The 25,746-nt window shown below is 37.4% G+C and overlaps 1 non-coding gene across 1 annotated transcript; it reads left to right on the plus strand.

Annotated features, from left to right (window-relative positions):
• Positions 1 to 7,067: 7,067 nt before the first annotated feature.
• Positions 7,068 to 7,140, plus strand: Trnaa-agc (transfer RNA alanine (anticodon AGC)). Its single transcript has one exon. It is a non-coding gene; the product is annotated as a tRNA-Ala (tRNA).
• The last annotated feature ends 18,606 nt before the right edge of the window (positions 7,141 to 25,746 follow it).

Consider the following 25,746-nt stretch of genomic DNA (forward strand, 5'->3'; position numbering starts at 1 on the left):
AGAAAATCTGTAATAGAACCAGGAATTAGAATTGTATTGTTATCAATTATTGACATGGAAAAGCAGTTACTGAAGATAAACCCATTAAAACCTTATTTTTCTTTTTTCATCTAATGAAATTGAGTCATCCATGAAAAAAAAAATGTCATAGGGAAAATTTTGTCCAAGGGGGTAGCACTGAGGATTGAACCCAAGGACTCTTTACCACTGAGCTCTATTCCCAGTCCTTTTTATTTTTTGAGAGAGAATCTCACTAAGTTGCTGAGGCTGGCCTCTAACTTGTAATCCTCCTTCCTCAGCCACCTGAGTTGCTGGGATTACAGACATACACCGATATGCCTGACTATCAGAGGGCAAATTTCTGTGAATCAAAATACAATTGTATTACATTAACAGTATATAATTTCTTCAAGAATCCACAAAGCAAACTATACTTAATGTTGGTATTGAGAATGAATTGAAAAGATTACTTTATTCCTCAAAAATCCTCTTGCCTGTCAATCTGCATGGGAAAAAGTATGCTTCTTACTGTTGTAGGATGTGGAACTCTTTGGCCCCACGCCAAATGGAGGGCACATTGCCGCCCCTTGACTTCGGGCTTATGCACTGGCGGTGTCAACTAGAGTTTGTTTGCAGATACACACCAACTACAAGCTTGAAATATGATTGTGTGGTTAGACTTGCTCTCTCTCACTTCTGACATTGCCATGAGAAAAACATAGCTTCAGTAATCTGCTAGTACCTAGAAAAATGAGAGATATGGAAGGCAGACCGGGATCCAACTTGTAACTTAGAGCCAAGTCTAGACTACTCCAGCCTGAGACATGAGTGAGAATTATTTTAAGTCATTGAATTTGGAGTGGTTTTGTTACTCAGCACTATTAATTGCTGACTGATATACATGATGAACACCAAACAAATCAATAAAAATGATGCAAAATGTCTATGAGACCATTGCTTGTATTAACTAGAAAATTTTTAATTTCTAGAAAGGAAAACCCAATGAAAGCACAGGGGTATGGCTTTAATCCCTGGGGAGGCTGAGGCAGGAGGATCTCAAGTTCAAAGCTAGTCTCAGCGACCTAGTGAGAGCTTTTACCAAAAAAAAAAAAAAAAATTACCTTGTGACAAACTCAGCCTGAAAGTCTTTTATTTGGAGACTGAGTCTCCCTAAACTGCTGAAGCTGACTTGGAAATTTCTATGCTTCTGCCTCAGCCTCCTAAACTGGTATTACAGATGAGGGACAATGCACGGGCTCAACAGACCTTAATCACTTGTTCTCATCTTCCATCACTTCACTCACATTTCCATTCTCCCTACTCACAGGTAGTTCAAAAGAAAAAAATCTTAAAAACTACTTTAAAGATCTTTTTCTAGAATGTCAGGTTTCCCACAGAGCTAGCACAGGGCCCTTCTTTGCTGGCTTGGGTAAATGGGGCATCTTCTATAACACCTGCTGTAAATCTCCTATTTTTTTGAAAAGTGACACATTCCAAGTTTGTCAGGGTCCCAAGCTTCAGGAACTCCATTCTGCTCCTGTCAGTGGATGTGGCCTCCCCTAAGCTGGTTTCCCAGCCCTTAATGCCTTAGGGCATAAAAAGCCCTGAGTCTAATGTGCTTTCTGAAAATCCCAATAAAAGTGTTTTTCCCTGGGCTGGGGTTGTAGCTCAATGGTAGAACACTTGCCTCACATGTGTGAGGCACTGGGTTCGATCCTCAGCACCACATAATACATAAATAAAATAAAGATATTGTGTCTGTTTATAAATAAAAAAATGTTTAAAAAAGATATTGTGTCCATCTACAACTAAAAACATATATATATATATATATATATATATATATATATATATATATATTTTTTTTTAAAGTGTTTTTCCCTAAAAAAATTTAAAAAGGGATGGGGATGTGGTTGAGTGGTTAAGCACCCCTGGGTTCAATCCCTGGTATCAAAAAAAAAAAAAAATCACCAACTTTTTACATAAATGATGCTTTTGAACCTTCCATTTTGACTTCCATTATGTCACACTCAGCCTGTGGCTTTTTTTTTTTTTTCAGTTGTAGATGGACACAGTACTTTTATTTTATTTGTTTACTAATTTTTTTATGTGGTGCTGAAGATCTAACCCATTGCCTTATATGTGCTGGGGAAGTGCTCTACCACTGAGCTACAACCTCGGTCCTAGCTCATGGCTTTTAACTTAAAGGGAGAGTCTGAAACCAAATTGACATTATATTTCAAAAATTTATAAAATAAAATTCTTGAAATATAAATAGTTATTTGATACAGTATGCATGGACATTATACCAAAATTTTTAGAGTTATTATTTCTGGGTAGTGGCATTATGCATATTTGTATTTAGTTTTTCTTTACTTGTAATTTTCCAGTAATACACAGATTATTGGCATAATTTGGAAACATTTTGATTTGCTACAAAAGAAACAAATTTACTCTGATTTTCAAATTATACTTTTAAAAATGATTACTTATGTCACCAAATTGGGAATATCAGGAATGACAAGAACAAAAAATGAAAAATCAACATTACTACATTTCAATCAGTATTGTATTTATTTTACTTTTTCTCTATTTTCTTAACTCTTATAAAAAATTTTTTTAATGAACTGTTGCAGAATCCTCTAAGTAAATATTTAGATACTGCTTTCTTGATGTGAGTAGAAGGCTCTAAAAACGTAGGAATAGGTTTCACCAGGGTTCAAGAGAAGGGAATGGCTCTTTCATATAAACCTCCACACACCCTTTGTCCAGTACCATTTTAGGGGTGTCATTAATCATCCCATGGGCACTGATAGGGGCTAGCTTTGTTACTCAGGCAGGATGCTTCCTGTTGCTAAGAGGCAGTCTACAGGAGTCCTGGAGGGGAAGTTAAGTGTGCCTCACTCCTGGGGTTAGGCTGCGTGCAAGGGAAGGCTAAGTGCTGGCTGAGGCTCAGCTAGCTCTTTTCGGCCCCTAACAATACCTCTTACTGTGGGTCTTTGCTGCTTCATTCCTCATTCTTCTCAGTGGCTTGCTTTCTTTTTCTTTTTCTTTTCTTTTTTTTTTTTTTTTTAAGTGGTGCTAGGAACTGTATCCAGGGCCTTATATCCACTAGGCAGCTCTACTACTGAGCTACATCCCCAGCTCCCATTTCAGTTGTATTTTGAGACAGGGTCTCCCTAAATTGTTCATGCTGGACTTGAATTTGAGACCATTCTACCTTAGCCTCCTGGTTAGCCAGGATTGAAGCTCTATGTCATAGTGCCTGGCCTCAAGTGGTGGCATTATGGATATTTCTCTTTTTCTTTTTAGTCTGACTCTTTGTACTTTCATTATTTCCCCACCCCCACTCCCACTCTTCCTTTTTTTTGTTTTTTTTTTAAACTGAAAGGATTTTGGATTTTGGTTTTTGTATGTATGTTTTTGTTTAGAATGAGAAGCCAAGGACAAAACGTTCTGCTTCTAAATACTTGAAGTCTGGAATCTGTTTCCCCCAAGGACTTAGAACTTCAGAAACCAAAGCCAGAACATAATTCTGGGCTTCATCTTTTCAATTCTTTCCCCAGAGGCAACAAGCACAAAGTGGTCTAGTAAATGACTGAAAAGTTTAGGATAGAAGGAGAGAGGAAAAAAGTAATAAAACAAATTAATTAAACAAATTAGTAACAATATAGAGGTAGGTAGACATAGGTTTAGTAAATAAGGAGGACACTTATTTTTTCTATCATTATTATTATTATTATTATTGGTACTGGTGATTGAACACAGCTCTACCACTGAGCTACATCCTCAGCCATTTTTAAGTTTTATTTTGAGACAGAGTCTGGCTAAATTGCTGAGGCTAACTTTGAACCTGGAATTCTCCTGCCTCAGCCTCCCAAGTCGTTGGATGACAGTTGTGCACCACTGTGCATGGCTTAATGATTATTTTTCCACACTGGATCTAAGAAGGCAGTCATTTGCTCTCCTCTTCTGGAAAATCTCAACCTTCCATCATTAGTCTGCCATTCGTTCAGCAGGAAAAGACCAGATGATTGTTGGGATTAACTGTTTAGGAAAACCGGCAGCCACCATTCCCATCAAGCCTTGCAGCCCTACCTTCAATGTGTCTCAAATGATGAAGGAAGGCATCTGCCTTTTTTTCTTGTATGGGATAATTCTCCACTGAAAATTCCTGCTTTGTCCTTACCTTAACCTAAATCAAGTTTTTCCAGAAAGACCTCACATGGCTTTCTGCGGCACCAAGAATTTCCCTTCACTCCATGCTCCAATTCTTTTCCTCTCCCTGCTGCTTTTTCAGATCCACATTGTTTAACTCTCATCTAGGAAGCCCAATCTCTTGGAGTCATATTCTCTTTTCATATAATGTAAATTCTACTTCATTGTAATAGGTTATTGCAATGGTGTCAGACCCTCTGAGAAAAGAGTATTTTACGGAAATAAAAGATGCGATTATGCTCCAGCTTTTCTCACACAATTGCTCACACTTCACACATTTCTCTTTCTCAGCACCAATTTCAAAAAATGATCTTTTTCTCTCCCTTGCATACTATTTGTTTTCTGTGTGCTACCTCACATACCATCTGAAAGTGTGATCAAAACAGTTATGTTTGTGAATACATTTATTTTGCCTTGTTTGTTAGATTAAAGAGGAGTTAACAATAGGTCTCTAGGTTTCTAGAGACAGCCAAGGAAAATATTCTCCTAGCAGTATTTATCTACAGTTCTCCATTTAGGCATAAAATATTTTATAGAGAAATATGCCAGCTGGGCAAGGGTAGCTCATACTTTGTAATCCCAGGCACTAGAGAGGATGAGGCAGGAGACTGAGCATTTTAGGGAGACCCTGTCTCAAGGTAAAACATTAAAAATATAAAGGGCAGGGGATGTAGCTCAGTGGAGTGGGACAGCATTCCAGATTACATCCTCTTAACTGAAAAAAGAAAATAAATGCAGCAGCCAAATAACTGCCATGTAGTCAATACACTTAAAGTAAGTTTACTTAGCATAACTCTATATGGTTGGTGAGAATACAATGATTTTTTTTTTTTTTTTAAATTCCAGCCGGGAGCCAGGGTGCACACCTGTAATCCCAGTGGCTCTGGAGGCTGAGGCAGGAGGATCAAGAGTTCAAAGCCAGCTCAGCAAAAGTGAGGTGCTAAGCAACTCAATGAGACCCTGTCTCTAAATAAAATGCAAAATAGGGGGGTCATGGCTCAGTGGTCAAGTGCTCCTGAGTTCAATCCCTGGTACCAAGATTTTATTCATGCATTTATAGTTGTACATAATGGTGAGATTAGTTGTTACATATTTGTACATGTACACAATATAACAACATAATTTGGCCAATATTAATCCCCTGTCTCTCCCTTTTCCCTCTGCCTGATCTCCTTCCTCTACTGTACTTCTTTTGATTTTTTCAGAGATCCTTCCCTCTCACTTTTTTCGATTTCCTCTCTAGTGACACATAGGAGAGAAAGCACTTGACTTTCTGAGTTCTTAATATAATGTTCTCAAGTTCCATCCATTTTCCTGCAAATGACAAAATTTCATTTTTAGGGCCGACTAAAACTCCACTGTATAGGTATACCACATTTTATCCACCCTTCATCCATTAAGAGACATCTAGGCTGGGAGAATATGATGATTTTAAAACAGACAGTCTCAGGAATGTCATGACTGAAGGAGAGGCACTGTGTCATGCTTATCTGAATACACGAAAGTAGAGGATAGAGACCCTGCTTTTGCTAGAACTGAAAGATGTTCTGCACATGGCTTCTGAGGTTGGGTGACTTCTTTGGAGAAGGACCAGGCTTTGGAGAGGAATCAGGTGGGAAGCACTAACATGTTCAATGAGGACACCCAGAAGAGCTTTAACTAATCCCAAAAGGCATATCAGAGATCCATTTTTCACACCTCAATCATCTCATTAAGTGAGATCGTTAAGTTAAACCTCTTGTAGTATTCTGGTAGTATCTTTAATCCCTGATTATTGAATGAAATTTTACTTAGTTGTAGAATTCTAAGTTGACAGGTAATTTCCCTGACAACTTGGAAGATAATGTTTCCCTATTGCCTATTCTTTTCTTTTCTTTTCTTTTCTTTCTTTCTTTCTTTCTTTTATTTTATTTATTTATTTATTTGTTTGTTTGTTTATTTATTTATTTATTTTGTGTGTGTGTGTGTGGTGGCAGGTACTGGTGATTGAACTCAGGGGCATTAAACCACTGAGCCACATCCCCAGGTCTATTTTTTATTTTATTTAGGAATAGGGTCTCACTGAGTTGCTTAGCCCCTCACTTTTGCTGACGCTGGCTTTGAACTTGTGATCTTCCTGCCTCAGCCTCCCAAACCATTGGGATTACAGGCGTGTGCCACCACACCTGTCTGCCTTTTCTTATTGTTGATGGAAAGAAGTCTCCACCATCTAGTTGTCCTTCCTTTGCAGATCATCTGCATTGCTTCTCTGGGTGACTCTTTGTCTTTACTGTCTTACATTTATTTCAGTGTGGTATATCCAGGTATGGATTTATTCTTACTGAGTTTGTTCAGATCTTAGAGTACTTCCTAAATCTGAAAAGGCACAGTTATGAAAATGTCACCACAAAGCATTTTTAAAAGATTACTGTAAAATAATTTCAACTTACAGATAAGCTTGAAAATAAAAAATGAAAAAATCAACATAGCACAAATAATATTCAAACACACTTTTACCTTAATTTGCTTTTTACGTTTTCCTTTCTCTTCCCACTGTACTGGGGATTAAATCTAGGGATGCTTTTCCACTCAACTATAGCCCCAGTCCTTCATGTTTTTTTATTTTCAAACAGAATTTTTCTAAGTTGGAGAGGCTGGTCTTGAACTTGTGATCCTCCTGCTCCAGCCTCCCTAGTACTGGATTCAGGCATGTGTCATTGTTTCCAACTTGCCTATGTTTATTAAACCTAACTGGGTTGTCATTTTTTCTCTCTCTCTTAATGTATATTCTGTTTCAGTCCTTAGACTTGTTAGAAATAGCGAGGTGCACAAGAAATCAAATATGTGCTTAAAAGTTGGTGGGCAAAGGCTGTGGATATGGCTCAGTGGTAGAGTGCTTGCCTAGCATGCATGAGGCCCTGGGTTCAATCCTCAGTATCACATACACACATACACACACACACAAGTGGGTTGATAAGGTAAAACTTGTGCTATAGGAACCTGGCTAGCAAGTACACCTGGGTAGGCAGTCCACTTGTTTATCTACCTTACCCAGCACTGCTCTTCATTTTGATTGAAGGATTCAAGGTTATAATCTACACAATTGGCTAATTTCAGAATTAGGGCTGGCAAAAGGGAAAGACTACGACAAAATGACTCCAATTTGATCCAACGAAGACTGAACACTATATTCTGAAAATGGGTCACCAAACTTTCTATTTCTCATAGACTGGAATCTAGTAACCTGTGCGCTTGCCCTGACCTAATGTGACATGCCTGTGGCTTTGCATCTGGTGGGGGCAGGGAATTATTTCATACTATTCTAAACCAGTTGTGTAGTTAGAATAATTCTGTCTTATTTTTTGTTTTGTTTTGTTTTTATTTGTTCTTTTTAGTTATACATGACAGTAGAATCTATGTTGATGTATTTATACAAGCATGGAATATATCTTATTCTAATTAAGATCTCAGTCTTGTTGATGTCTCTGTCACATTTTTCTTCTATTTCTGTGTAGTTGGAATGTGAGTGAATATTTCCATGTTGTTAAAAGTTTCAAATATAGCTGGACGCAGTGGCACACGCCTGTAATCCCAGAGGATTGGGAGTTGGAGGTAGGAAGATTGCGAGTTCAAAGTCAGCTTCATCAAAAGCAAGGTGCTAAGCAACTCAGTAAGACCCTATCTCTAAATAAAATACAAAATAGGGCTGGGATGTGGCTTAGTGGTCAAGTGCCCCTGAGTTCAATCCCTGGTACCCAACCCCCCTCCCCCCAAAATTTCAAATATCAATATTTCGATGTAAATAAAAAGCTACATTTTGTGGATATAAAAAATGTGGCATATTATACACAATGGAATATTTCTCAGCAATAAAAGATAATAAAATCATGGCATTTTCAGGTAAGTGGATGGAGTTAGAGAAGATAATGCTAAGTGAAGTTAGCCAATCCCCCAAAAAAAGCAAATGCTGAATGTTTTCTCTGATATAAGGAGGCTGACTCATAGTGGGGTAGGGAGGGAGAGCATGGGAGGAGTAGATGAATTCTAGATAGGGAAGAGGGGTGGGAGGGGAAGGGAGGGTGCATGGGGTTAGAAATGATGGTGGAAAGTGATGGACATTATTATCCAAAGTACATGTATGAAGACATGAATTGAGTGAATATACTTTATATACAGAGATATGAAAAACTGTGCTCTATATGTATAATAAGAATTGTAATGCATTCCGCTGTCATCTATAAATAAAAAATTAATTAAAAAAAGATAAAATAAAGTGCCCTATAAGAAAAAACAAGCTACATTTTGGTAATTTTAGAAAGCCCTACAAAGGAGTCAAAAACAGTGTTATTTTCTGATCTACTCTTTTAATTAATTTATTTATTTTTATTTAATTAATTTATTTTTTTATACACATGGAGCCCAACTTTTCATTTCTCTGGTTGTACATGATGTAGAATCACACCATTTGTGCAGTCATAACTATACATAGGAGTAATAATGTTCAACTCATCCCACCATCCTCCCCAACATGGCTTCTGCTCAAAGTTCTTCCATTATTTCCTTGCCCTGCCCCACCCCCCTCCATTATGGATCAGCATCCAGTTATCAGAGAAAATATTTAGCCTTTGGTTTTAGGGGATTGGCTTACTTAGTGTGATACACTCCAACTCCATCCACTTACCTGTAAATGCCATAATTTTATTCTTCTTTTAAGGCTGAATAATATTCCATTATGTGTGTGTGTGTGTGTGTGTGTGTATGTGTGTATTTCTTCATCCATTTATCTATTGAAGGGCATCAGGGCTGTTTCCACAGTTTAGCTATTGTGAATTGAGCTTATCTAAACATTGACGTGGTTGCATCACTGTAGCATGGTGATTTTAAGTCCTTTGGGTATAGACAGAAGAATAGGATAGCTGGATCAAATACTGCTTCCATTCCAAGTTTTCTAAGGAATCTCCATACTGCTTTCCAAAGTGGTTGCAACATTTTGCAATTTACCAGCAATGAATCAGTGTACTTTTCCCCCACATCCTCTCCGGCACTTATTGTTGCTTGAATTTTTGATAATTGTCATTCTGACTGGAGTACAATGAAATCTGAGAGTAGTTTTGATTTGCATTTCTCTAATTACTAGAGATTTTGAACATTTTTTTCATAAATTTGTGGATTGATTGCATATTTTCTTCTGTGATGTGTCTGCTCAGTTTCTTAGGCCATTTATTGACTGGGTTATTTGTTGTTTTGATGTTAAGTTTTTTTATTTCTTTATATATCCTGGAGACTTGTGCACTATCTGATGTGTGCATGGTAAAAATGTGCCCCCATTCTGTAAGCTGTTCTGTATACACTTCATTGTTAGTTTCTTTTGCTGAGAAGAAGATTTTTAGCTTGAGTCCATCTCATTTATTGATTCTTGATTTTATTTCTTGTTAAGGAAGTTGGGGACTAACATGACATGATAAAGATTTGGGCCTACTTTTTCTTCTATTAGGCACAGAGTCTCTGGTCTAATTCCTAGGTCCTTGTATTATTTTGAGTTGAGTTTTGTGAAAGGTGAATGAAAGAGTTTTGATTTCATTTTGCTGCATATGGATGTCTAGTTTTCTCAGCACCATTTGTTGAAGAGGTTATCTTTTCTCCAATGTATGTTTTTGGCACCTTTGTCTAGTAAGAGATAACTATATTTATGTGGGTTTGTCTCTGTGTCCTCTGTTCTGTACCATTGTTTTGGTGCCAATAGCATGCTATTTTTTTTTTATTATTGTAGCTCTGTAATATAGTTGGTGTAGTTTAAGATTGGTATTGTGATGCCTCCTGCTTCACTCTTCTTGCTAAGGATTGCTTTGTCTATTCTGGACTTCTTATTTTTCCAAATAAATTTCATGATTGCTTTTCCTATTTCTATAAGGAATATCATTGGGATTTTGCTTGAAATTGCATTAAATCTATATAGTGCCTTTGGTAGTGTGGTCATTTTGACCATATTAATTCTGTCTATCCAAGAAAAAAGGAAATCTTTCCATCTTCTAAGGTCTTCTTTAATTTCTTTCTTTAGTGTTCTATAGTTTTCACCTCTTTTGTTAGGTTGGTTCCCAAGTATTCTATTTTTTCGAGGCTATTGTAAATGGGGTAGTTTTCCTAATTTCTCTTTCAGAAGATTCATCACTGATGTACAGAAATGCCTTTGATTTATGAGTGTTGATTTTATATCCTGCTACTTTACTGAATTTATTTATTAGTTCTAGAAGTTTTCTGGTGGAATTTTTGGGATCCTCTAAGTATAGAATCACGTCATCAGCAAATAGTGATAGTTTGAGTTCTTCTTTTCCTATCCATATCCCTTTAATTTCTTTCATCTGTCTAATTGTTCTGGCTTGAGTTTCCTATGTTGAATAGAAGTGGTGAAAGAAGGCATCTCTGTCTTGTTACAGTTTTTAGAGGGAATGCTTTCAATTTTTCTCCATTTAGAATGATGTTGGCCTTGGGCTTAGCATAAATAGCTTTTACAATGTTGAGATATGTTCCTGTAATCCCTAGTTTTTCTAGTGTTTTGAACATGAAGGGATACTATATTTTGTTTAATGCTTTTTCTGCACCTATTGAGATGATCATGTGATTTTTTAAAATCTGTAAGTCTCTTGATATGATGAATTACATTAATTCATTTCTGTATGTTGAACCAACCTTGCATCCCTGGGATGAATCACACTTGATTGTGGTGCACTATCTTTTTAATTTGCTTTTGTATGTGATTTGCCAGAATTTTGGCATCTACTCAGATATTTTTTTGCATCATAATTTTTGCATCATTCAGATATTGGTCTGAAATTTTCTTTCCTTGATATGCCTTTGTCTGATTTTGGTATCAGGGTGATACTGGCCTCATAGAATGAGTTTGGAAGGGTTCCCTCTTCTGTTTCATGGAATAATTTGAAGATTACAGGTATTAGTTCTTTGAAGGTCTTGTAGAACTCAGTTGAGAATTCATCTGGTCCTGAACTTTTCTTGGTTGGTAGGCTTTTGAAGGCATCTTCTATTTCATTGCTTAAAATTGTTCTGCTTAAATTGTACATATCCTCCTGATTCTGTTTGGGTAGATTATATGACTCTAGAAATTTGTTGATGTCTTTAAGATTTTCTATTTTATTGGAGTATAAATTTTCAAAATAGTTTCTAATTATCTTCTGTATTTCAATAATATCTGTAATTATATTTCCTTTTTTATCACAAATTTTAGTAATTTGAGTTTTCTCTCTCCTCTTTGTTAGCATGGCTAAGGGTTTGTCTGCTCTTTTAAAAAACATTATTACTGGGCTGGGGATGTGGCTCAAGGGTAGTGCGCTCTCCTGGCATGCGTGTGGCCCGGGTTCGATCCTCAGCACCATATACAAAACAAAGATGTTGTGTCCACCGAAAACTAAAAAATAAATATCAAAGTTCTCTCTATATATATTGCTCTCTCTTTAAAAAAAATTATTATATCTTTTTAGAAACGATATTATACCTTTTATGTTTACGAGAGAAGGGTCTGCATCCAAAAAGAGCTAAAAGGGAGAAAGGGAGATTTGAGATAATTTTTTCTCTTGCTGTATATATACTAAGAATCTATGTATTTTCTCTCTCTCTCTCTCTCTCTCTCTCTCTCTCTCTCTCTCTCTCTCTCTCATCTAGGTAACAGAAGTAACTTATAAAAGTAGCAGAAATTTATTTTCTGAGGTTAGAAGTCTGAAATCAGGCTTCAACAGGGTTGATTTATTCTGAGATCTCCATTCTTAGCTTGTAGATGGCTATTTCCCACTTTGTCTTCTTGTGTTTTCTCTGTCTACATGCACACATCCATCTCCAAATGTCCTTTCTAATAAGGACACAATTCATGGATAAAATTCATATTGGATTAAGATAATTTTCCCCCCCAGTGCTAAGGATTAAACCCAAGGGTGTTCTACCACTGAGCTACATCCACAGCCCCCTATCTGTAACCCCCCACCTTTTTTTTTTTTTTTTTGGCAGTACTGGGGATTGAACCCAGGGCCTTGCGCATGCTAGGGAAGTGTACTACCACGAAGCTATATTCCCAGTATCCCAGGCATTTTTAATTTATTTTGAAATAAGCTCTTGCTAAATTGCTCAGACTGACCTTGAATTTGGGATTTCTCTGCCTCAATCTCCTGTAAACTCAAATTCAGATTACAGGTGTGTGCCATCATGAGGGCCTATGATTAGAGCCCATTTGTGTGATTTCATTTTACCTTAATTACCTATTTAAAGTTTCTATCTCCAAATTCATTCTGATATGTTAGGGGTCAGAGTTTCAAATAAGAATTTGTAGGGGATATTATTCAGTCCATATGTATGCTGTACATACTTGAAGGAAAGTTTTGGGTTACTATATGGTGTGTGTGTGTGTGTGTGTGTGTGTGTGTGAGAGAGAGAGAGAGAGAGAGAGAGAGAGAGAGAGAGAGAGAGAGAGAGAGAATTGAGTCTGCCCTTAACAGAAGAATGAAGTAGAGAGAAATCAATTCAGAGAACAATATGAAAAAGTTCTCCAAGTCCAGATTTCAGAGTGATGTCATCATTCCCTTCTACCCTGCCAGGGCCAAATGTCAAAATAAATGTTGTGCCCATACTGAGATGGAATTATAAACATTTCAGAGGCGATTACTCCCACTCACCTTCTCACTGCCCCACCATTTAATTCACACTCAGCTGGAGACTAAACTGAAAATCTACTTTTTTCTGTATCAGTGTGGTTGCACAGAACCTGACCTTAATCCTGAATTTTCCTCTCTATATCACTTTATTTCTGAATCTGAGGCTCATACTGAATTTTCTTGTTAAAAATTCAATCTGATACTTTGCAAAAAATAACAAAACATCAGTCAAAATATTAGGAAGAAAATTACCTGTAAGACAAAGCACTCTTCACTCAGCCTTCCATGAACAAACTCGATTTGCTTTGTTATTTTTGGTACTGGGGATTAAACCCAGGGCACTCAGCCACTGAGCCATTTCCTCAGGCTTATTTTGTATTTTATTTAGAGACAGGGTCTCACTGAGTTGCTTAGCACCTCACTAAATTGTTGAGGCTGGCTTTGAACTCTCGATCCTCCTGCCTCAGCCTCCAAAACCTCTGTGATTATAGGTGGGCGCCCGGCCTTGCTTCAATATTAATATAGTCTCTCTGGGGAGGTAAGCAGATAATTCTATCTTACCTCAGTCTTTCTAAGGATATTTAGTTTATCTTTCCAAATAACCTAAATATTCTCTGGGCAAGGGTCTGTAATGTCCATTTCTTTTAATCCCTACTGTAATTGTTAAATACTCACAATTAGTTGAATGGTGATAACAACTACCAGCAGTCTTTTTGTTGGTTTATAGGTCTTGTGCTATGCACTGGAGAATATGGAGAAAAATTAACACATTTTTTACCACACAGCAGATTTCTCCCAAATAGACATGTAAAAATAACAGTTGTTAAATGTGGTAGATATTGCCATGTAATTCTCAACAGGGGATTGCTATGGCAGAGGCAAAGTGACTCAGGCTCAACTTCAGGTGCCCAGCTTGGAATTCTGGTCACATAATTTCTTTCATTTATTTATTTATTTAGGTACTGGAGATTGAGTTCAGGGGCACATTATCACTGAGCTGGCCTTGAATTTGTCATCTTCCTTGCGTTAGCCTCCTTAGGCTGGGGATCACAGGTGTGTGTGTGTGTGAATACACCTGATTATTTCTTTTATAATTGGGGGAAATTATAAAGTCTTTATACCACAGTTATAATAAAAATCACTTATGCTATATGTTATTCTGAGAATTAAAAGCAATTATGCAGGGATTAAATATCTCCAAAGTCTCACACAAGTAAGGACTGAAGAATGTGCTATTTTATGGCATAGTTATCTCTCTTTCTCTCTCTCTCTCTCTCTCTCTCTCTTCTCTCTCTCTCTCTCTCTCTCTCTCTCTCTCTCTCTTTTTGGCACCAGGGATGAACCCAGAGGCGCTTAAGCACTGAGCCACATTCCCAGTCCTTTTTATTTTAATACTTTTATTTTGAGTTAGGGTCTTGCTAAGTCACTTAGAACCTCACTAAATTGTGAGACAGTCCCCAAACTGGTGATCCTTCTGCCTCAGCCTCCTATGCTGCCTGGATTGGGGAAAATTTAATTATCTTAGAAGTCCCATCTCCCAAGTCCCTGGAGATTAGAAAAATTTTACAGGGGAGGATGCAAGGGGAGAAAAAAAGGAAAGGGGAACTGGTTAGTGCAATAAAAGGTGGGAAATACACATATGCAGATTTAATTGGCCTGAGAGGGCAACCTCGCTCCTATCTTCTTTGGCACCTGTAGGGGAAGAGGGGTGAGGAGGATTGCAATCCCACCAGCCTCCACTCAACATGAGGAAGCCATTCCCAATTTCAGATGGAAAGGCACTAACGTCTCCCCAGGTAGTTCATACCCTCAACCTTGAGGGAAATGGGACTTCTATGTTATCTGGTTGGCAGTCCACATTTGGATTAGTGCATGCAACTCAAATATAAAAAGGTCAGATACTTATTCCTAAAGGAGGCAAATTCTGAAATAGCTCTGTCTAAGGGAAGGACTTTAATGTAAGTTTGCCCAAGAGCTCTCTTTTCATAATCTCCCAGCTGTGCAGTTTTTGTTTGTTTGGTGGGGTTTGATAAGTGACTCTGTTATGAGGAGCCGCCTCAGAGAACACTCTTAAGTCCGAATTCAAATCAAAGAGCTCTTTATTTACCTGGCCAGGTACTGTGACCCACCCACAGAGACTGAAGCTCTGTGGGAGATCGGCAATTCCCTGGCCTGTGTCTTGGGAACTTGAGGACCAAAACCACAGCTCAGGGGCTTTTCTCAGCTTCATGAAAGCAAGCCAATCACAGAAGCTAAAATTTTCCAGTTAGCAAGCAAGCAAGTTACAGAAGCTAAAAAAGCAGTTGGCTTGCAACTCAGTTAACCTCATCTTGGTTGCAAGCAGGTGTTAGACAACCGTATCCTGAGTTTGAGCAGGTGGTTAGCAGGAGCGAGAATCTACTTCAAAGTCTTGGGTCACCAAAACCACCATATCCTGGATTGAGTACATTTTGTGGGGTACAAAGTACAGAAAACAATATAAGAAAACAGTTTTCATTTTAGTTTCTCAGAAACAGCTCTTGTGAAAGTTTTTTGTTGTTGTTGTTGTTTGTTTGTTTGTTTAATAGAATGCAGCAAAATGGAGTCTTAGGTCTGTCTATAATAGTTATTGCTTTATAATTGTCTTATCTCACTTATCAAAATCTTACATCTATAATCCATATTTTTTTACTAATCTATAACCTATAACTTACACTCTTATTGATTGTATTTATCAGTTCACACCACAACTCCATGAGACTTTCCTATTTGTTTCTAGACAATTTCCTCTGAAGATTCTGTTGATCATTTGCTTCTAAAGGGATGTAAGAAGACAGTTTGAGTGTGTATCATAAGACCTCCTATTTAGCTAATTTTAACTAACAGAAGGTTTTTGGAAAGTTTGTCTTAGGCCAGAAATATACGAACAATTAACTAGAGCAAAGCGACCCAAATTGATTTGAACAAATAAGTGCAATTTCTCTAATTTTATTATCTTTACACAAAGAAAAGCAACTTTTCTAGAAGATTGTTAGTTAGAGTCATTCTTTTACAAATCAAGGTTAATCACTATGTGGGTAGAAAGCATCTTGAGAATTTAGGTACACTTTACTTTCTTTGAGCACAGGTTATAAGAATGTCATTCCATTAATTAAAAATATAGGTATACATTAAAATGTAGTTTGTAAACTGAGACACAACATAATATAAACAGTTTAATTTTTTTAAAAAAATCCCTTCTTAAACCAGGCATAGTGGCACATATCTATAATACCAGCAACTCAGGAGGCTGAGACAGAAGGATCACAAGTTTGAGGCCAGCTTCAGCAATTTAGTGAGACCCTGTCTCAAAATAAAAAAGGCTTGAATATAGCTCAATAGTAAAGCACCCTTGTGCTTCATCCCCAGTACCAAAAAGGAAGGAAAGAGATAGAATCACCTTTTTAAAATAGCCAGTCTTACACATATTCTATACTAAAATGTTTAACTTCAAACTTTTCTTCAGATAGAAGATGAACAAAGCAGTGACAGCCCTTATTAATTACAGGGACATAGTTCACAATATAAATGTTAGCAAAAGCTCTGTCCTTGTCCCTAATGCCAATCCAATAATGAGGGCACAGTTTTGAGAAAAAAGAAGTTTTATTGCTTACTAGCAAAAAGAAACACAAGGTACTGATGTTCCAGAAGCTATAATTCTGCCCATCAGCAGGAACAAGGGGCTTTTAAAGAGGTGATTCAAAGGCTACATTCTCCGTGTTCTCTTTTGGAGTTTTGAGTCACTTGTTAATTTAGGAGATAGTTATTTCTGAGATCTTCTGGTGCCAAAGTCTGAATTACTTTGTTCCTGTGGTGGGTATGACTCTAGGATGGGAAGAAAACTAATCCTGTTTCCTTAGATTGGAAATGGAGAGAGATAAGGGAGGAGGAAGAAGAGAGGAAGAGAAATCAATATGTCTGTTTTTTTTTTTTTTTTTTTGTGTGTGTGTGTGTATGTCTCCCCCCCCCCCCCTTTGGTGCTGGGGACTGAACCCAGAGCCTTGGGCATGCAAGGCAGAGATTCTACCAACTGAGCTATATCTCCAGCCTCCTACATGTTTGTTTTTAACATAATTCAAGGCAGCAGAGCAGCACTGGCTACATTGAAAGAATAAAATGGACCATAAGATGGCATTGTTACTTGGAGGACTTAGCAATTTAACAAGATAATTTAATTTTCTCTCTTTATATATGTCTCTATATCTCTTATATGTTAAGATAACAATAATGATTTATAGCATTATATTCAAATCATCAGATTTTTAAAGCTTTAGAGTCACAAACCAGATAGGACTTTAGAACAAATGAAGATTTTTAAAAATATTAATTCCTGTAGTACTTAAGTTTCTTTTTAAAAAAAATTTAACTTGTTATATATGGCAGTAGAATGCATTACAGTTTATATTACACATATAGAGCACAATTTTTTATATTTCTGGTTTTACACAAAGTAGAGTCACACCATTCATGTCTTCATACATGTACTTAGGGGAATGATGTCCATCTCATTTCACCGTGTTTTCTACCCCCATACCTCTTCCTTTCTCTCCCTCCCCTTTTCCCCTTTGCCCTATCTAATCCTCACATGCCTCCCCCACCACAGCATTATGAATCAGCATCCTTAAATCAGAGAAAACATTTGGCATTTGGTTTTGGGGGATTGGCTAACTTAGCATTATATTCTACAATTCCATCCATTTTTACCTGCAAATGCCATGATTTTATTCTCTTTTAATGCTAAATAATATTCCATTGTGTATATATACCACATCTTATTTATCCATTCATCTACTGGAGAGCATCTAAATTGGATCCACAATTTAGCTATTGTGAATTGTGCTGCTATAAACATTGATGTGGCTGTGTCCCTGTAGTATGCCGCTTTTAAGTCCTTTGGGTATAGATCCAGGAGTGGGATAGCTGGGTCAAATGGTGGTTCCATTCCCAGTTTTTCAAGGACTCTCCATACTGATTTCCATATTGGCTGCACCAATTTGCAGTCCAACCAGCAGCGTATGAGTGTACCTTTTCCCCCACATGCTTGCTAACACTCATTGTTGTTTATATTCTTAATAGCTGCCATTCTGACTGAAGTGAGATGAAATCTTAGAGTAGTTTTGATTTGCATTTCTCTAATTGCTAGAGATGATGAACATTTGTTCATATATTTGTTGATTGATTGTATATCCTCTTCTGAGAAGTGTGGCCCATTTATTGATTGGGTTATTTGTTATTGGTGTCAAGATTTTTGAGTTTTTTTATATATCTTAGTGCATTAGTGCTGTATCTGACATGCGTGTGGTAAAAATTTGTTCCCCAATTTTAGGCTATCTATTTACCTCACTAATTGCTTCTTTGCCTGAGAAGAAGCTTTTTAGTTTGAATCCATCCCATTTATTGATACTTAATATTAATTCTTGCACTATAGGAGTCTTATTAAGGTAGTTGGGGCCTAATCTGGCATGCTGGCAATCTGGGCCTACTTTTTTTCCTACTGGACTCAGAGTCTCTGGTTTAATTCCAAGGTCCTTGATCCAAGTTGGCAAAGGAGGCAGGGCATAAGAAGAATGCCATTGGAGGACAAGACAGGAGGAGGAATCATGTCCCCGTTTATGATAAGTCCCATTACCATGACAACTCCCACCAAAAGTTTGGGATTTTAAAATGACCAATGGGGGTAAATTGGACAGTATTCTAATTAGATTTTCTAAAGTAACCAACAGGGAAAATTGGACAACATTCTAATGAGATATCAAAAAGTAACCAATGGGAGCAAGCAGGGTAAGGTCTTCGATCCGATTACACAGGGAAGAGAAAGCCTCACAGCTCAGCATGTAAGACCCTAATTTAACAACTTATTAAGTGTTAATTCCACCTTCACCTTCATTAAATCTGTACTTTGCCTGTTACTTGTGTGTCTTATTCAGTTCTTTGTGTGAGACATCAAGGACCTCCAACAGGACACTCAGATGATAACAAAACTAGTTTTATGACATTCAGGTACAGACAGACTGATGCTTAATTTCTGAAAGTACTGCTAGGATTTATAATCATCCAACAAAAATCCCACAATTTTAGCTCCTGATAATGTCATTCAAAAAATTAGAAACAAACTATACATAGGTTGTTAGCGTTCTAAGCCTTTGGTTATTTCCTTTGACTTATCACAGTCCTGGAACAAGGAAAGAAGATTCACTTGTGAATTTCCAAATCATGTGAAAACTCAATATTTTAGACAAAACATGAATGTCATATAGAGAGATAAGTAGTACACACTTACTAAGAGGAAATGGAAAACTTCTGAGATATGAAAAACCCAAGATTTTTAGTTCTGGATTAAGGTTTTCTTGCAAAATCTAAACAATTTAAATAAAAAGCAACACTTTTAAGAATTCCAAATGGCTGTCTTATGTATTTATTTAATTTATTCAATTTAACAACTATGTCTAGATTACTCATGGAAATTAAGCATTTTATTTTTTATTTGGTACTGTGGGGGAGTAACTGGGGATATAACCCAGAGGCAATTTATCACTGAGTCATATCCCTAGACTTTTTTACTTTGAGACAAGGTTCTCCCTAAGTTGCTTAGAGTCTTGCAAGTTGCTGAGGCTGGCTTTGAACCTACATCCTCCTGCCTCCTCCTCTCAAACTGCTGGGGAGGTACAGGCTGGGGTTACAGGTGTGTGCCACCACACACAGCTTGACCACACTCTTATTATGCACCTTCAGGATGAGCTACTCAAACTTCTTTCCACCACACAGATGAGATACATTCTTCTGATGGAATTCTCTATGCTAGCAGATAAATCTGTTGCTATGGCCATTAGAACATGGCCTCTTGAAGCCACTTGTCAAGATAACAAACTTGAAACATTTGTACTAAATCAGATATAATCTTCCAAAACAAATTGAACAAAAGGGCACTCACCAAACCATTATAATTATTGAAAAATTTCTATATCCTTTCTTTTACTCATTGGTACCCCAAAAGCAAATGGCTTAGGACAGCTCAAGCGCCAAGCAGCGTAACTTTCACTTCAGTTCCATAGTTCACCTTAGCTCAAAGTCCAGAGAGTGGATAGCTGGCTACTGCAAAATGATCTACTTGTGGTTGAAAGCCTCAATGAGGAGAGAGAAAATCCTCATTGTGCCCCAGATCAGACTATGAACATAACCTGTTGGTCATTTCCAATCTTATTTTCCTTATCAAGGCAGTAATCTTTGGAGGTTAAGACTGCAGTAGGATGGAAAGGGATATATCTCCCAGCAAGTTGCAAGAACCCTCTCCTCCTCAGAGATTGCTGCCAGCCTGAGCTATTGTGATCAAGGGCAGGTTTTCCCTCCTGGATGACTTGCCAAAACTGTTACTGGTGGCAGGAGATTCTGCCTGGGAAGGAAAGAGTTCAGACTATAATGCTCTTTGCTCCAGTCAAATTGGTGGAAAAATTGGTTTTATTCAAAGTCAGCTTTAAAGGAGGATGGAAGAAACTTAATTATTTCAAAAGTTCCATCTCTCCACCCTTCCCTGTCTTGTGCTGCCTATGTGACCTAGCTAAATTTCTACCCTGCCCTTATCTTGTTTCTCTTTGAGGACAGCATGCCCGTAGTCCGGAAGTCCCTCTTCAGGTGGGCTTCCCTGAACTGGCTGCATCTAGGATGAATGCCAGACTGACCCCAGACAACCTCTGAACGCCTTATGATCCCATCTTCATGCTCTTTGACCCCCCTCATCCATGCCATGACAGTTGACAATTGCCATGACAACAACTGGCAAGAACCCTAAGAACAGTGAAAGGAGGTGGGGCCTGAATTCCTGGAACTCTCTGCCCATCTCCAGAAAAGACATCAGTATTAGTCCCCTTTCTTAGCTTCACAACAGGTTAGAAAGTTGGTCTAGGAGTTTATCACCCAACTTCTAATTTTAACCAGGAATTAACTTCCTTCGTTGATCTATAGACGATTGCTCTTATTTTTGGTTCCACAATTCCTAGAGGGTAAGAGGATCCAGTTTGAGGTAAAAAAATTGGTAACAGCAGGGATACAGAAGATGTCCTTTCCCTCCTGGGAGATAGGGTATAAGTGTCTGACTACTGCATCAATTTTTTTTAAATTGGTGCATTATAATTATACATAATAGTGGGATTCATTATGCCACATTCATCCATGCACATAATATAATCTGATCAATCTTATTCTCAGTACCTTCTCTTTCCCTTCCTTATTCCTTCCCCAGATCCCCTTGCTGTACTCTATTGGTCTCCCTTATTTTATTATTATTTTAATTAGTGCATTATAGTTATATAAAAGTGTATTCCAGCCACATCCATATTTACAGCAGCTCAACTCACAATAGCCAAGCTATGAAAACAACCCAGGTATCCTTCAATGGATGAATGGATAAAGAAAAATGTGATTTATATATAATGGATTATTACTCAGCCATAAAGAATAAAATTATCAGTTGCTGGAAATGGAATTGGAGAATATCATACTAAGTGAAATAAGCCAGTCCCCCAAAACCAAAGGCTGAATATTTTGTCTGATATACAGATGCTATTCCCAAACAGGGGAGGGAAATAATAGAAATAGAACTGGAGAGGGGATGTGAGGGGAGAGGGTAATAGGAAGGACAGTAGAATTAATTGGTCATAACTTTCCTAGCCTTATATCTGTGTACAGGACCAAGGTAACTCTACATGAGTGGAAACCTAGTAAAATAAGTTTTAATTGATGTATGTATATGTATGTATATTCTGCTAAAATACATTTTATCATCGTATAACTAAAAATACAATTTTTTTTTTAAAAAAGTGGATTCCATGTGATATATTCATGGAATACACGGACATAGCATTCTTTGGAAGATTTCATTCCCCAGTACTTCCCTATCGTCTCACTCCTACCTCCTTCTGGGTCACCTTCCTCTGTTGTTCTTCCTTCTATTTTTATGAAGTCCCTTTTGTATTCCGTTTCTCTAACTTACACATATGAAAAAGTACATTTGACCCTTGACTTTTCTGAGTCACTTAGCTTGATTTTCTCTGCTTCAATCTGTTTACCAGCAAATGCCATCATTTCATCCTTTTTTATGACTGAGTTAAACTCCATTGTGTATATATTCCATATTTTCTTTATCCATTCATCTGTTGATGGTGGTTTGGTTCTGTAACTTGGCTATTTTGAAAAATGCTGCTATAAACTTGGAAGTGGCTGTATCCCTATAATATGCTGATTTTAGATCTGTTGGATAAATACCAAGGAGTGGGGTAGCAGAATCACGTGGTGCTTCTATTCCTAGTCTTTTTTTTTTTTCTTTTTTAGTTTTGAGTATTGAACCCAAGGGTGCTCTACTAGAGTCTTGCTAAGTTGTTACAGGCCTCTCTAAGTTGCTGTAGCTGCAATCCTCCTGCCTCAGTCTCCTAAGTTGCTGAGATGACCGGAATGTGCCATGCACCCAGCTCTATTCAAAATCATTTGAGGAGTCTCTATACTGCTTTCCAAAGTATTTGTGCTTATTGCAATCCCACCAACAATGCAGAAGGTGGCTATTGCTTCAAAAATAGAAGAAGGTGAATAGGAGAAATCTTAGAAATGAAGAATCTAATAACTCTTTAACGAAGTGTGAGGAGAAGGAGATGTGAGCTCCACATTTGATGTGGGTGAGGAGTGGTGGTGCCATTCAGGCAGAGGAAGACCCAAAATGAGGAATGTTCGTGGAACTGGAGGGGAACTACAGAGAAAGTCATAAGTTAAGTGTTGATGGAGAGCTTGTGTATGTCTGGGAGCAGATCTCCCAGGGGTTTGCTGTTTAGGGTGTTTTATTAGAGTCATCTGGGCATCGTTAAAGCCAAGAGTAGTGGTTAGATCCCAGAAAAAAATAATGTTCAGTGAGGAAGAGGCATGGATGGGACACGGGGAAGCATACATTTAAATTTTGGCGAGGTAAGAGGAATCAGTAGGAAATGCAGAGGTGGAATGATGAAAGAAATAATGGGAAGTAGGGAATAAGTCCCAACTTGACAATAACACAAAAGGTTAGGGTTAGGGTTAGGCTCAAGAAAGTTGTTGATAGTTTAAATGCTGGGATAGCCCATCAAATCACAATTTAAAAACAAAACATGTATTATTATTATTATTATTATTATTATCATTATCATAAAACAAGTTACCTCTGCTTAAAGAGTTTTAGTAAAAAGATGCCAGTAGAAAGCCAGATTGTTACAGTGGAGTGAAAATAAGTAGGAGGCAAGAACAGGGATGTGTAGGACAGTCTTTTTAAAAGCATATTTTCTAAAGCTATTAAAAAAGTCATTTAAAGTGCCAGGCAGGGAGGTGCATGTCTATAATCCCAGCAACTCGGATGGCTGAGGCCGGGGGGATAGCAAACCAGCCTCAGCAATTCAGCAAAGCCCTGTCTCAAAATAAAAAACTAAAAGTCCTTTTTATTCTTAAAGCATTCCTGGGTTCAATCCCCAGTACCAAATAAATAATAACAATGGCTAGGAATGTAGCTCAGTGATAGAGGACCTCCAGATTCAATGCCCAGTACTTCAAAATAAAGAAAGAACATGGAGTCAAACTTCCGGAATCCCAGTAGTTTTGTTTGCTTAATTTTGTGGTACTGGGGATTGAACCCAGGGCCTCACACATGCCAGGTAGGCAATCTACCCTTGAACTACATCCCCAGCCTTTTTTATTTTAAGACAGGGTCTCCTTAAATTGCCTTTGCTGGCCTTGAACTTGCAGTCCTCCTGCCTCAGACTCCCAAGTAGCTGGGATGACAAGTATGCATCACCATACCCAGCCCAGGTAATTTTAGCAACAATGCATATGCTAACAGGAAAAATTTAGAGCATAAGCTGAAACTTTTAATAATCCCTTTCTAGTGTTGAAATGAACAGTATTCATTTCACTTGAGGAGCTGGATTCCAAGAAAAAGAATGAAGTTTGAGTTAAGGCAAGGAAATGGGGAGAAGGGTTCTCTGCAACATTAAGGTTTGTGGATTTTATATTACTCTATCTATCTATCTATTTATTTTTGCAGTACTAGAGATGGACCCAGGTCCTTGCACATGCTAGGCAAGCACTCTACATTTGAACTACATTCACAGTCATTTATATTTTATTTTGAGACCTAGGTTGGCCTCAAACTTGCTATCTTTCTTTTTTAGCCTCACAAAGTGTAGCTGAGATGACAGGTACATAATACCAGGCCCAGAAAAAATGTATATATTTTTTAAACTGAAAAAATTACTTTTTAAAACTTAAAAATTAGTAAGAGAACTGGGTGTCTATCTCAATGGTGGAATGCTTGCCTAGCATGCAAGAGTCCCTGCCTTAGATTTCTAGCATGCACACGCGCGCACACACACACACAAATAAGAAAACATTAAACAACACAATATCAAAATGGTAGATTGTATAGACAATTATTACAGATACACAAGAAAAGAGAAAAATTGAGGAAGAACAAGAAGTTGCTCATGAATATGTGAAGAGAGGATCAACACCTTGGTAGTTCAAATCCAGATAAGATGGAGCCACTATTTTATAACAAATAACTGGCAAAACTTATATTTTGATAAAATCCAGTGTTGTTGACAGCCTGAGAAGCAAAGACTATGCCCAAACACTCTTGGAGATTATACACATTGATGAAACATTTTTTGGTGTACAATTTAGTGGTATCTACCAAAATCATATATTCTCTTTGACAGAACAACTATAGTAATACATTTGCAACAGTTCATTTAAGGATGATCACTGCAGTGTTGTCTGCAAGGGCGAATTGGAAACATCTACATAATCATCATTAAGACACTGAATGAGCACATAATGGTACGCTTGTACTGTGCACTATTTGTAGTCACAGTGTGGGACAGAAATATATGCTGTCATAAAAAGAGCACAAATATATTACAAAATGACAAAAGCAAGGTTCATGAGTAAATGGTATGTATACTAGAATCGTATTCTTTTTATAGTAATTTTTTTTCTGTTACTGGGAATTTAACCACTGAGTCACATTATCACCCCTTTTTTAATGTTTTATTTTGAGATAGGGTCTCACTAAGTCTTTAGGGCCTCACTAAATTGCTGAAGATGGACTTAAACTTGCGATTCTCCTGTCTTAGCCTCCTGAACCCCTGAAATTACAGGTCTGAGTCACCACACCCAGCAATATGCTTCTTTCTAAAATAAGGAATGTAACACATAAAAGCACAAACAAGAAATTATTGACAGCTACCTCTGGGTAATAAAGACTAGGTAGTGGTGATAGAGGCACTTTTTCTAGTTTTAAACTCAATGAATTCTTTAAATCTAAGGCTACTGCATTTCTTATTTTATAACAAAATAATTAAACAATAAAATGTAATTTTTAAGCACTAATATAAATTAAACATGAATATAATGGAGCTCTAATACTATGTATTCTAGCATCCCAATTTTTTATGAGAACACTTGAAGTTTCATTTCTACGGTTTAAGTAATTCTTTGGTATCTTATTTGGTTCTTCTCCAGGCATGAAATTAGCAGTGTTAGGCCTCCAGATTGCTAACTTTTCTCTCTGGTAGATGAAAACCTTCCCCTTAACTTATTTAGTGGTGTTAGGCACGGAATCCAGAACCATGTGCATGCTAGGCAAGCATTTTACCACTGAGCCACAACCCAGCCCCCCAAGTCACCTTTTTCTTTTCTTTTTGTTTTGTTTTGTTGCAGTACTAAGACTCAAATACATTCCTCAGGTATGCTTGGCAAGGGCTCTACCATGGAGCCACTCCACCCCCAGCTTAAACTCCTCCTCTTTAAGAAAAACAGGAACACAAACACTAACAAGTAAACAAAAAACAAATTAAGTTGTTTCATGGTGTGT

Source organism: Ictidomys tridecemlineatus, chromosome 1 (assembly GCF_052094955.1).
Source record: "Ictidomys tridecemlineatus isolate mIctTri1 chromosome 1, mIctTri1.hap1, whole genome shotgun sequence".
Lineage (NCBI taxonomy): Eukaryota > Metazoa > Chordata > Mammalia > Rodentia > Sciuridae > Ictidomys > Ictidomys tridecemlineatus.